The sequence below is a fragment of the Tupaia chinensis genome, unplaced genomic scaffold (genome assembly GCF_000334495.1).
Source record: "Tupaia chinensis unplaced genomic scaffold, TupChi_1.0 Scaffold000009_1, whole genome shotgun sequence".
NCBI classification, from domain to species: domain Eukaryota; kingdom Metazoa; phylum Chordata; class Mammalia; order Scandentia; family Tupaiidae; genus Tupaia; species Tupaia belangeri.
The window spans coordinates 3,851,052-3,863,932 of NW_006159439.1; the positions used below are offsets into that span (position 1 = coordinate 3,851,052).

Below are 12,881 nucleotides of genomic sequence, written 5' to 3' on the forward strand. Positions count from 1 at the left end.
AAACAAATAAAAAGATGTTATTTTTAGAAAATACAATTGCCGGAAACAAATATATAGATATATTAGTGAAAGGCTAATTTGTCTATAGACTATGTATTGTCAGATAAAAAGAGGGCAATTGGATAGAGATTTCAAGTCCACAAAAGGATTTATATTAAATGTATAGACAATTAATAATAAAGTCTCAAAATATATAAAGACAAATTTACATAAAGCAATTGTAAATATTTATAAAATGACTCTAATTGATTAATTATTAATTATTTTCTCTTTAAAAATCATGTAAATAAAGTATCCATTATAATTGCAATTTAAAATGCTGCTTGACGAAGTTTGGTCCTTACTCGAGTGCTTACTCTGAAAACTAAATGTCTTATTAATAATTAAATATATTAGTGTTGGTCACCATCGGGCTTTAGTCCTTCATTTTACAAATGAAGAAATTGAGGTCCACAGATACTAGAGAAATTGCTTAAATAACAGTTAGTGAAAGAGCTAGAGATTAGTCTTTCGACATTCTGTCCAAAGCTCTTGACATTATTTCACAATCTCTGCAGTGGTCCTATTTGCTGCGTTGAATGGGAAGAGGCCAGGTAAACGGTTTGTACTCAGTATTATAATTTTACAGTACTTATTTAAATTTGGCTCTGACGTTGGAATACATTTTTATTCCCTGGAGACCTGCGATCGTGAGATAGCTCACATTGCTTTCTACATACATCCTGTCTTGTGATCATGTGTGTGTGAGACCCAGTGATCATGACAAGAAGGATAATAACGTGCTGACTTTACCAAAAATAATCTGTGACAAAAGAAGAGCACTTTAGGAAAGAGCGAGTTATCACTGCTGAAACTTCTTTACAATGAAGATATTAGTAATGGGATCTAAACTGAATTAAAGGGACTGATAGTTCAAAAACAAGCTTGTTTTTCTTCTCAGGACAGATGACAATGCATCTACATTAAAATAATATTATAAGTTAAAATTTTAATTGGAGGCATTTTTATATGCATTTCAACACACGTTTGACAATTAAGACTCAGATTTAACAATCATTTTTATTCCCAATTAATAAAAAATGTTGAAAATTGTTTCATCAGTATCTGTACCTACATAGCCCGCTATAGGTTATGAATCTTTATTATGATATAAAGGTAATAGATAGGTAATGCACATTTAAGAATAATTAGCAGGGGCCAGCAAATGGCACAGTGGTAAAGGTACTAGACTCCCATATGGCCAACTGTGGTTCAATCCCTGATCTGGACCTTGCTTTCTCACTTTCTCTCTCTCTCTCTTTCTCTGTCTCTCTCTGGCGAGCACACATGTCCTATAGGAAAAATTATAAATAAAAAAATTAAATACATAATTCTAAAAACATTTTTAACATAATAATTAATAGAAATAAAAGATGGTTTCTAGAAAAAGATAATGTAGAGAATGTACTAAGCTTTGGACAGGAGAGTTCCCTACTTCATTCTGAAATCATGCTCTACCTCCAGGAAGCGTGTAGCTAGTTACACAGTGGTCTGAACGGAGAATACCAAATACTAAGAGAACAGAGTCTTAGTCTGGAGTTAAAGAATTGCTTGTTGGGAAAAGTGATGTCTTCTCTTTTTTAGCTGACTTGATCCAGTCTGGTATTTCTCCTGGTTTATTAACCGCTAAGACTTGGGTGTAGAGGGAGGGGAAAGGCAGAAAAAAAAAATCCCCACCTTTTTGTTCCGCCACTTATCTACTAAGTTCCATGACTTAAACTATATTTAAATCTGCTAACTTACCTCTTCAATATGATCATCCTCTTATATGTTGGCATCAAATTTTGCCTAATCTATTGCAATAGTTTTCCAATTGCATTCTTTGCATCTTCTTCTGCTCTTTCTTAGACTATTCTTTAAAAACGACTAGAGAGATCAATTTTTTAAAGTGTGTATTACTCTTCTTTACTATCTTCTATCACTTCTTACACTTTTGGAAATCTAAGTGTTTCTGTATGATAAACATTCTAACTCCATCTCTAGCATTATCCATCTTGAAGGAACCTCCCCTCCCCACCATCCTCTCCCACCACACATACAATCTAGTCACTTTGACTTATCTTCAATATTTTAGAAAACTTTTCCTTTCCAGTATAAGGATTTTGTCTGTGCTGTTCCTTCTGCCTTCAGTCATCACCTAGTCAATTCCATTTTGTTCTTCAGTTAACATGAGAGTTATTTCTTCAGAAATGCTTTTCCTAATAAAAACCCTTTATCAATTAGGCCTCAGTTACAGGGCGTAGGCACTGAGGTCACCAGCAATGACTACCAAACAAGTGCAGGGAGCTGCTTAGCCAGGCAGTCGTTCCACTGCCATTATCAGGAAGATGGGGAATCAGGTCATTTCTGGAATTACCAAACTCAAGATCATAGAAATATGGTCTAGTCTGCAGATTATTTCATGAACACTTTATCAAATTATGAAAGTTCAAGAGCACAATTTTTTAAAGACTATAAATGATAAACTTCTGTTTACAAGAGAAACATTGAAGATTTCTTTTGTACTGTCTGGAAATAGTTCACTCTAGCATGAATCTGTTAATTTGTCTGTTATCTAAAGAGCACTTTGTCTAAAGAAAAGGACTGAATAGTGTGAAAAATGTTTAGTCTTTCATGAAAATGTAGTTTATTATTAGTTTGTATCTGTAAGTTATTGTTATAAATCTCATTTGTATTTTTGGTATATGCAATTTTATTTTATATTTATTCTTTTTCTTCTTTGGAGAGGTTTTTGCGATAGGGTGTGTGAACTCTCCTACATGACAGAAAGAGATAGAGAGACAGAAAGCGAGAAATCATCCCCCAGGGGGGATGGCCACACAGCAATCCTTTCTCCTCCATTCTCATCTCAGGATCTTGGGCACACATACACACACACATGCCCGGCATGAGTTTAAGCCACCGGGTCTGGGATTGGAACCACAGTTGGCTACATGGGAGTCCAGTAAATAACCATTATGCCATCTGGTCCCCAGTATGTACAATTTTATACCTTGAAGCTTTTATCTGAATTTGTAAGTGAAATTTATTGTGCCAATGTTTCGTGAATGAACTGAATAAAGTTTCTCTTGAAAGAAAGAAAAGGGCATAGAATTCAAGCATTAATGAGTTTCACTAATTAACAGTCACAACCCTTCGACTCCTACAAAGCAAGTGACTAGACTGCAGTTGGAATAAAGAAGTCAATTACAACAATGTTTTATGGAAGCACTAAGCCCAAAAGTTTTTCTTTTATTTTTAACATATCATCTTGGATCTTCTAAGTCATAGACTTCTACCTGACTCCAACTTCTACTGCAAATTTTCTTGCCATTGTAAAGCAGAGAGCAAAGCAGAGGGAGACAGAACTAGATGTTGAGTGCCAATCACTAGATCCACAATAGGTTCATCTTACATTATTGTAGCATACTCATCTGCTGATACAATAGACTCTCAGTAATTTTTTTCTTCTGTATTATTTGTCTGCTCCATTAGATTATAAACTTTATGAGGACATGAATCAGTTTTGTTTATATTAGTTTAGTACCTGACCTGCAGGCATTATTTCTAAACGGGTTCAAAACTCAGCTCTTTGACCCAGTCCCAGTGTGACACATTGCTATGTCACTGTGCTCCAAAAATTGGGACCACATATAAATCCAGGGTTCAATTCCAGGTCCAATCTAGAGGCTGAACATGGCAACAAGGACCTGTAATCTTAGAGACTTGAGGACATTGAATCAAGAGGATCATGAGTTTGAGGCTGTCCTGGGAAATATAGAGGCCCTATCTAAAATCTCCACGGAAAAAAAAAAAAAGTCAGAAATTAGTTGTGTTGGTATGTGTATATAGTCTCAGCTGGGATTCAAGGCAGAAGGACAAACATCCTACTTGAAAAACCAAAAACATTAGCCTCAGTGGCTTGAAAAAATGTGCTGGGCCCTTATATATGCATGGGCAAAATTTCAACAAGATGGGAAAATGGAGAAGGGATTGCAGCATGACCATGCCCCACTAGGAGTGCTTTGTTCACTTTCTTTCTTTCTCTCTCTCTCTCTCTCTCCACCTCCCTCTCTTTTTTTGTTCTCTGGAAAGCACACACATGCAATAGAAAATAAAAATAAATGAATTAAATAAAAAAACAAAAACAGGTTAGCAGGCAGCTACGGCACAGGAATCCTATATGGTTGACTACGGTTTGCGTCTTGAATGGAGAAGAAAGGATTGCATCATGGTCATCTTCCTCAGAGTGGGTGGAGAGCTCTCACTTTCCTTCTCACTGTCTGTTTTTCTCTAGCAAGTGCATGCACCCTAAGGCAAAAAAACCCTAAAAAACAAGTAAACAAAGAAACCCTCAACTTTATTAATTTATTAAACAAATGTTGAACTATTTAACATACATGATCTTTACTGACTTAACTGAAAAGTAGGTTAACAAGACAGGAGTAACGTCTATCTCTCTTTGTTCTTCTCCTATGCCAATCAACTTGTGTTATGTGCAAGTCTTAAATTCTTGGCATGGGAAGAATAAGATCATGTTAAGATCATGGTGCTCACAACTAGCCTTTGGCTCCTCAGGTCTCTGATTGAAATGGAGCTTGGCACAACCTTGTATCACTATGTCTAATTGTCAGTCTCAGGTTATCACTGCTCAGGTAGTCCTGATGCTCAGGCACCAGACTTATTTTGAGCAGATCTTATCCTATGACTCACCTACAACAGGCCCAGGGATGCATGTGAGAGAGAAATTCTGAGTCAGTGACTTTTCCTGACATTTCTGAGCAGATGAGTCCCAACTCCATGCATTGAAGCCACACCACCATAACTTACTGTCTTTTATCTTCTTCCCTAATTCTCCAGTTTATTCTCCAGGTCATCCAAGGAATAGCCCACAGGGTAGTAGTTAACAGTGAGGTAAATATATCCTTTTCTTCTGCAGAGATGGAAACCTGATGCAGCGTTAATCAGCAGTTCTGACCAAAGGTTCTCAGGCTCAGCTCATGTCACTGTCTTAAAATCTATCAAAGACAGACTGCCACCTTCCAGGCTGCTATCTCTTTGGCATAGATTTCCACCTTCTTGATAGCTTCTAAATTGTCTGAAAATATTTCTGCAAGAATAAAAATTGTGCTTCAGGAAGACTTTGTCACTACCAAACTGGAGGACATCGATGAGAAGGAAGAAGACAGAGTAGTTTCTATCTTTCAAATGAAGTGTAGTTTAAAATACGGATGGAAAGTTGTATCACCTACAGGACCAGGAATAGCATAATTCTCTGTCCTCACAGAGTGAGTCTGATACTGTCTCCTGCAAAAGTCCTTTGCTTAGTGTTTCCTTTTGATTCAACTCTGCTCCCTTTCACTCCTCAAATACAGATTGCAGCTCCCTCTGTTGACAATGGGGCACCAGCAGGAACTAGCACAGAGAGTTCTCCCATAGGATTATTTCCAGCAGGGACTGAGAAGGAAAGTCTCCTGTATGACCAAGCACAGAACTCTTTAGGCCCATGAGTTTTCACACCTCAGGTAAACAGAGGTTAGCTGGGGTGAGATAACTCCTTAGCCTGAGAAAGAAATGTGTGTTCCCAAAATGTGTCTCAAATACAAGGCTAACTAGATGGGGTTGGGGCAGATGAGTCTTCCTATTAGAGGGTGTATTCTGTCCCTTCTCATACTGTATTCTGTCCCTTCTCATAATGGAGCAAATGGCTCTTCAGAATACTAATTTTCCTTCCTTACAGAAGATTTTATTGCATCTTGAAACTTGAAAACTCAGTTGGCGATGCAGTGGTAAAATGCAATTTTCTGTGAGGTATACCCACATGGGAAGGTTGCCAGTTCATATCCAGGAGAATTATCTGACTGTTGGGCATATATGCACCTGTGACCTGTGTTGGCTGAAGCATAGCATCTAGACCCTTCAGGGGTGTTGTATCTCTCTCTCTCTATTTCTAATTTAAGAAATAAATATACTTTAATAAATTTTTAAATAAGTAAAAATCATTTATATGGAATTCTTACAAGTGATTTCCATTCATATTAAAACTGAAGTTGACTTAGAAATATTTCCATCAGTATTTATTAAAATGTATTTATTTTTCAGATTATCTAGGGTTACTATGTTTACACACATTTTGTAAAAGAGTATACAAATTTATTTCCTCAAGTACCACGTCTGGGCTGCAAAATTCCAGGGATAGAATTGATCTGGATAATATTTATAATGCCAGGCTTTATTCTAGCCCATGACCTTTGTCATTTTCCTAGTGAACTTCCCAAATAACTCTTCAAGTATCCTATTTCACCAGATTCTAATTACTAAAGCTTTCTACAACACTACAGCCCACAGGCTGCAGAACATAATGTCTCTCATTTCCTGAAAACTCTTGTATCATACAGCACACAAGTGCCCTCTTTCTAGCTTATACAAATCTTTACTTATACCTATGGCCTCATCTCAATTATACTCTTATATTAAAATCCATATTAATGTTTATCTTCCAAAGCCAACTGCTCACTAAAACAAATTCTGATGCTATAGAACTACTCCTCCCTAAAAGACCTGTTCTTGTATTTATGCCTCCTTTTCCAGCATCATTAATCTTAATATTTCTCTAGCACAGCTCCTCTACTGCCTTTTATATTACTGCCCATGTTGTGCTTCAAACATCATTTTTATCATGTCACTCCCTTTTCAAAACCCTTCAAAGACAATTTCCTTCAATAGCTTCCATTTTTGTGAGGCCTTCTCAATTTAATTTCCCCATTAACTCAACTATATGTATAATATTTCTTCCAGTTTCTGCTGTATTCAAGCCTTTCTCTTCAGCGATTCAAACCCACTGCATTTACATACAGGCTGTATGGTGGGCTTTGGGAACAGAGTTGAAAATTAGGTGTATGAAAAGTTGCTGTTATAAATTGAAGTTGCTTCTCACATATGAATTGGCATTTTGTCATCCTTTGGGTGGTCAAATCTTAGATGTTATTAAATATAACTTTAGAACTATTTCCTTTTGAAGTCATCTTATACTATTCAAGTCTTAATTCATATCTTTTCCATCTGAATATTTCAGTCAATATATGCTATCCCAAACAATTTTGTATTAGGGTTCAGTTACAGGTAACAGGTATATACTGACTATTGCAAATAGAGATAAATGAATTTAATAAAGGAAAAAAATATGTGCTCAATAAATTCCTAGAAGGTAAGAACATATTTTCCATTGACTGAGCACCCAGAAATGCTGTATAGAAAAAGACCATTAAACCAGAAGCCTGGAGAATTGACTAGCTATACCATAATCAAGAGGAGACAGGAAGCTACTGCATCTTGATCACAGGAATACGTTAGCTGTAACCTGGACATGAAAAAGTTATTTCCACATCTAGTAACTTCAAACTACGCCTGTACTTATTAGATCCACAGAATTGGTGCCTGCATCTCAGTAACCAGGGACGTGCATAATGCGACCAAAGAAAAACCAAATGTTTCTATGATATTCTTGAAAAATTGCAATATTGACTATACTATAAACTTTCAAAACATGTATGAGTTAATCTAGTTGTTTGAACTTTAATAACATAAAGATTATTATTGCTAGATTCTGAAAACTTCAATTTTTACTCTTCAGGCTTATGCAGTATAGCAAGAATGAGGAATTACTATCTGGTACCATTTCCATCAGGTCATAACAGGTAAATTATGTTGTATTACTTTTATTGTCTGATACATAATGATTATATCTCCTCAAACATAAATCAGTTGAGAAGTGACTAATTGAGATCATATTATAGAAAGATGATGAAATAGTAAAGGAAATTTGGTTCTGGTTTATATCTCAGTCCTCCAACAGTCTTTTGTTGTTGTTGTGATTGTTTAGACATGGAGATAGTCACTTAGCTGCTTTAGGTCACAATTAATTTGCAAAGAATTTACTAAGTATATCTTGGATCCCCTTCTGACTTAATAGTCCTTGATTGCCTGACTGATTGAGCTACATGTACCCTGTGCAAGTAGACAACCCATCTGCTTGAAGGGAGAAAATTGTGTTTGAGTATCAAATGCTCACTTGTGTGTTTCACCTTAAAAGATACTAGAAGAGAGATCTGAGAGTCACACAACATTGACATTTTTTCTTTTCCTCTGAAGAGTGATTGAATGGACATACTTTGATTCTTTTTAATGATAGGTACTGACTTGAAGTACCTTGTCCAACTGCTGTTTGAATGACTTTAACAAGTTTCATGGATCACTCACAGCTAAAACAGTGTCCCTAAATCCAATAATACATGATTTAGAGAGGGTCAATGTCATTCTGATTTTCACCAATAAGCAATAACATGCTCTTGACTTACTTTCTCACAGTATGCTCTCAGCCATTGATCCCCCACTTAGAATGATGGATCTTCCCTATCTTTTGCCATCTCTGGCAGCAGGTCCTTAAACAGATGGGACTCCAATCACTCCCTGTAGATGGTCTCCCTAAATAACTACCTGTCGGCGGAATGTAACTAGATTTGGAGACTGATGCCTATATTATCTCACAATAAGATAGTTTGGCTTGCGTGCTGCAGTAATTCCAAGAATAAACTTGGCAGTACAAAGAATCACGTTTAAAGTGGCAGTTTCTAGTATGCATCATTTCTGATTTCATCTGGAATGGTGTAATTGGGATTTTTTTGTTGTTGTTGCAACAGACTTTGATTAATTCCACTGTCAGTTCCTCTAAGGAAGTAAGCTGGAATTCTCTACAAAGATGATAATTTCTTCCTTAAACTCATAGAAAACAGCTAAACCTGTCAGAAAATGATGCTTAAAATAAAATCCTCCAGTGAAAAACGTACAACACTCATAAATTTGAATATGGGTTTTTATCAAAATTCTCATCATATATTCTTGTCGACTTCTTGTTTGAAACCCTTAATGGTTAAAAATATTTAACAACGTGGTTATTGACTCCAATTTAGTTCAGATTCCTTGGCTCATCAAATAATATTGTGGGAGATAAATTTATGAATTATCTATTTAAAGACATAAAACTTTGAAGAATCATGAGTGTAGAACTTCACATAGGACACTAGCAAATATTCTAATTCCTCAAAAATATTGAAATCATGAACCATGATCCAAAGAATTTTACAGCCCTTTTGCAAAGTTTAAAGACAAAATAATAAAAATGTGACCTCTCATGAAAATCTGTGTTCAGCAGAGACTCATTGAGATAAAAAAAATGGCAGACAAACATTATTAATTTTTTGAAGTATTTTAAGGTAGGTTTTCTGAGTAAATGAAATCACAAGACATTCTGATTGCCAATAAAGTATCTGGTAATTTGTCCCTTGGATTGATTTTAGTGTCCAGAAGCATTGTATTCAAGCCATAATGACCTAAGAGGAAAGAAAATACAATTATCCCTTATAATAAGAAGTCCATAAGTAGAGATGTTTAATGCTGTTCCTGTATCCTCAGTTTTCATAGTTCCAGATATTACGTGTACACAGGACCATATTCAACTAAAATGATTGGTTCTCTTTTATATATCTCTTACCTTAAGAAAGATATATCTTTTCCAAGGTTTGTTATTCTAATTTAATTTATTAAGATTCATTCATTAGAAATGGATCACATACTTCTATGTTAGCACTAAGAGTTCATGGAATACCAAATATATATTTTTTTAATTTTTACATTCTGAAAAAGGTGAGATGGGAATGACTGTGTGGTTATTGCATTCATTTTGTGTTGCTGGTATAACAAATTTGCTTTTTAAGTTTACATTTAATCACTCCACATCTTTACAGTGTACAACATGATTTTTCCCAACATGAATATAGTGAATATTAGTCAAGTCAAACATTATTATATACATTAAAAATACAGAACACTTCACATATTTGCATGCCATTCTTGTTCAGGGGCATGGTAATCTCTGTTTCATTCTAATTTTAGTATATGTGCTGTCAACAAGAGCACCACAAATTTGTTCTTCAGGCTAATAAGATGTATCTTTTTAGAGTTCCGGAGACCATAGATTTTAAATGAATCTCTCTGGGCGGAAATCAAGGTGTCTCCTGGTTACATTTCCTCCTAGAACTCAAGAGTAGAATGTTTCTTGAACTTTTCAGCTTCCAGAGGCTCTTCACATTCCTCGAATTGCAAATCTTTTGCATCCTCAAAGGCAGCAATGTTCTGCTTGAAATGAAGACAGTTTCATATCATATCAATGTGACACTGATTTTTTCTTTTTTCCTTACTTTTCCACTTTAAGGACACTTGTAATTATATTTGGGTTCACCAAGATAATAAAAGATAATCCCATAAATCAGGGTTTCTTGATTCCATCTGTAACTTCACATCTTTGCTTAGAATAACCTGTTCACAGGTCCCGGGGACCAGGATGTTTGACAGGTCATTATTCTACCTAACAAAGAAAGCCAGTAATATTGGACATTAGAGTTTCAAAATATTATAAGGGGATAGAGTGGCAAATTTGAGGGATCAAGATTATTGAATAAGGCCAGCAGATTTCGTAGTGGCTATATCTGGACCTCCACATGGCTAATCATGGTGAAGTCCCAGACCGGTTGTTTGAAACTAGACTGTGTGTGTGTGTGTGTGTGTGTGTGTGTGTGTGTGTGAGCATGCCCAAGATCCCAGGAGGAGAATGGAGGAGAAGGGATTTCGGTCTGGTCATCCCCCTGGGGGGAGAGATTTCTCACTTTCCTTCTCACTGTCTCTGTCTCTTTCTCTCTCTCCTGAGAACACATGTGCCCTATAGCAAAAACCTCTAAAATAAAGAAAAGACTTATTGAGCACCTACTATGTACCACTTTATGACTGCTGGTTACTTCACTATTTTTTATTTATTTATTAGCTCAGTACTTTTTAATGTAGTAATATATGTGTGTATATAAATGGACGTGTTTACATGTAGGTATATGTATACGTATGCATCTGGGTATATATGCCTGCATACATTCAATTTGCTTCATCTTTATTTTTGATGCTTGTGTGACCTTTATTCTCTCACTGATACAATATTCATGATTAGTCTATGTTCCTAAAACCCCTGTGATTTCTCACCTGGTATTCTCATCCTTCTCAAACTTCAAATGTCTATACAAGCATTTGCTTTTTTTGTCCAACATTTTAGAATTTTTAGATTTAAAAATGGAGCACTCTGTGTTGTACACTATTTATCCAACTTCATGGCCTCACTGCTGCTTTTACTTTAGTATACTACATGGTTTATCTATTAGGTCATCAAGAAAGTCATGACATATTTTTCTGGTTTTCTATGCAAAAATGTGTCACGACTTTCCCAATAACCTGATATATGTCAAAGTCCCTTGGAATCCCAGTTCTGTGTTGCTGAGATCTTATATCTACCAAATTATGATGTTCCTAGTTTCATATAATACATGTGATATAGGGACATACACAAGCATTCATACACACACACACACACACACACACACACACACACAGCCTTGAAGAGGCAAGCACATATCTATCCTGTACTTCAAATAATACATTTACTTTCAAAATTTCTTGTTAATAAGTAAAACGAAAATTGATATTAATGTATAGCTAGAACTGCTCATGAACTTCTTTGTTCCTATTAAAAAATAATATAAAATTATTATTACAATACTTCAATGAATTTTATCTAGCATAGCAATCACTCAACTCCAGATTATTATTACCAAACCTATCCACCAAAAGTTGTAATAAATACCCAAATTTAGATTTGTCAATGTTGTATTTCTTTCAGATTCCTCGAAATAGCCGCTCACATTCAATACTGCTGCCAAGAAATGATAGGGCTTTAGAAGTCAAAATATTCCTTTTCAGTCATTTAAAAATATCACCATAGATGAAAATAAATACAAGTTATATTCTTATATTCTTCTTTTGACTGAAATGTTAATAAGAGAAGTGAGACAACTTAAATACATTCTCACTTTGAAGACATTAATCTTAGCTGAAATCTGGAAGCCTTTTTCAGTAATGCCTCAGGGTCTATCAATTTCAGTGTTGATTCTTTCTCATATTAATCGTCTGTACTTTAAGAAACAAAAATAATTCAAGGACAATATGTTTTAGGTTTCTAAATTTTATTTGTTTAATCATTATTTTTGTTTCACTATTAAATGACTCTTGTCCTAAAACTTGGTTTCCATGTATTACTAATTTTAAAAATCATTTACTAATTTTAAATATAATTTAAATAATGCTGCATAGATGACAAATTTACAGACAAATCTGAACTGTTTTTAGTAAAAATCTATGTGCTCCATAGGCAGCAGTCCCCAACCTTCTTGGAACTATAGACTGGCCTTGTGAAGGACGATCTGTCCATGGATGAGGGGATGGAAATTGGACCCAGGATGACCCAAACATACCATATGCACCACGTGGCCTATTCCCACCACTCTCACATTGTTATATAAAATGAAATAATCACACAATAGGGCTCATGCTCCCATGAGAATCCAATGCTGAGCTGAGCTGATAGGAGGCTGAGCCCAGGTGGCAACACGAGCCATGGGGAGCAGCTATGAGCACAGGTGCAGCCTTACTCACTTGCCATCACCCAGCCCATGCAGCTTGAGGGTGAAATTGGGGGAGCAGGACTAGCCCACTAGTCCAGTCCCAATAGGACCTGCTATAAGGAATTTCTACGTTATGCTGACCATCGTAGTGATTATAGGATTATTGTGACTCCCGGGAATACTAAAAGTTAGAAATGAATAATCCTATCAAGTACTTGTAAATTTCAACTAAGCAATGTCATTTTCTAATAAGATTTCTTGTAGAAATAGTGTAAAGGTGAGCTAGCTGATTTACAACTCTTATGT

General features: G+C 35.6%; 1 non-coding gene across 1 annotated transcript; it reads right to left on the reverse strand.

The window, feature by feature from the left end:
• Positions 1–9,890: 9,890 nt before the first annotated feature.
• LOC114005210 (U6 spliceosomal RNA) lies at positions 9,891–9,993 on the reverse strand. Its single transcript, XR_003547088.1, has one exon. It is a non-coding gene; the product is annotated as a U6 spliceosomal RNA (small nuclear RNA).
• Between the last annotated feature and the right edge of the window lie 2,888 nt (positions 9,994–12,881).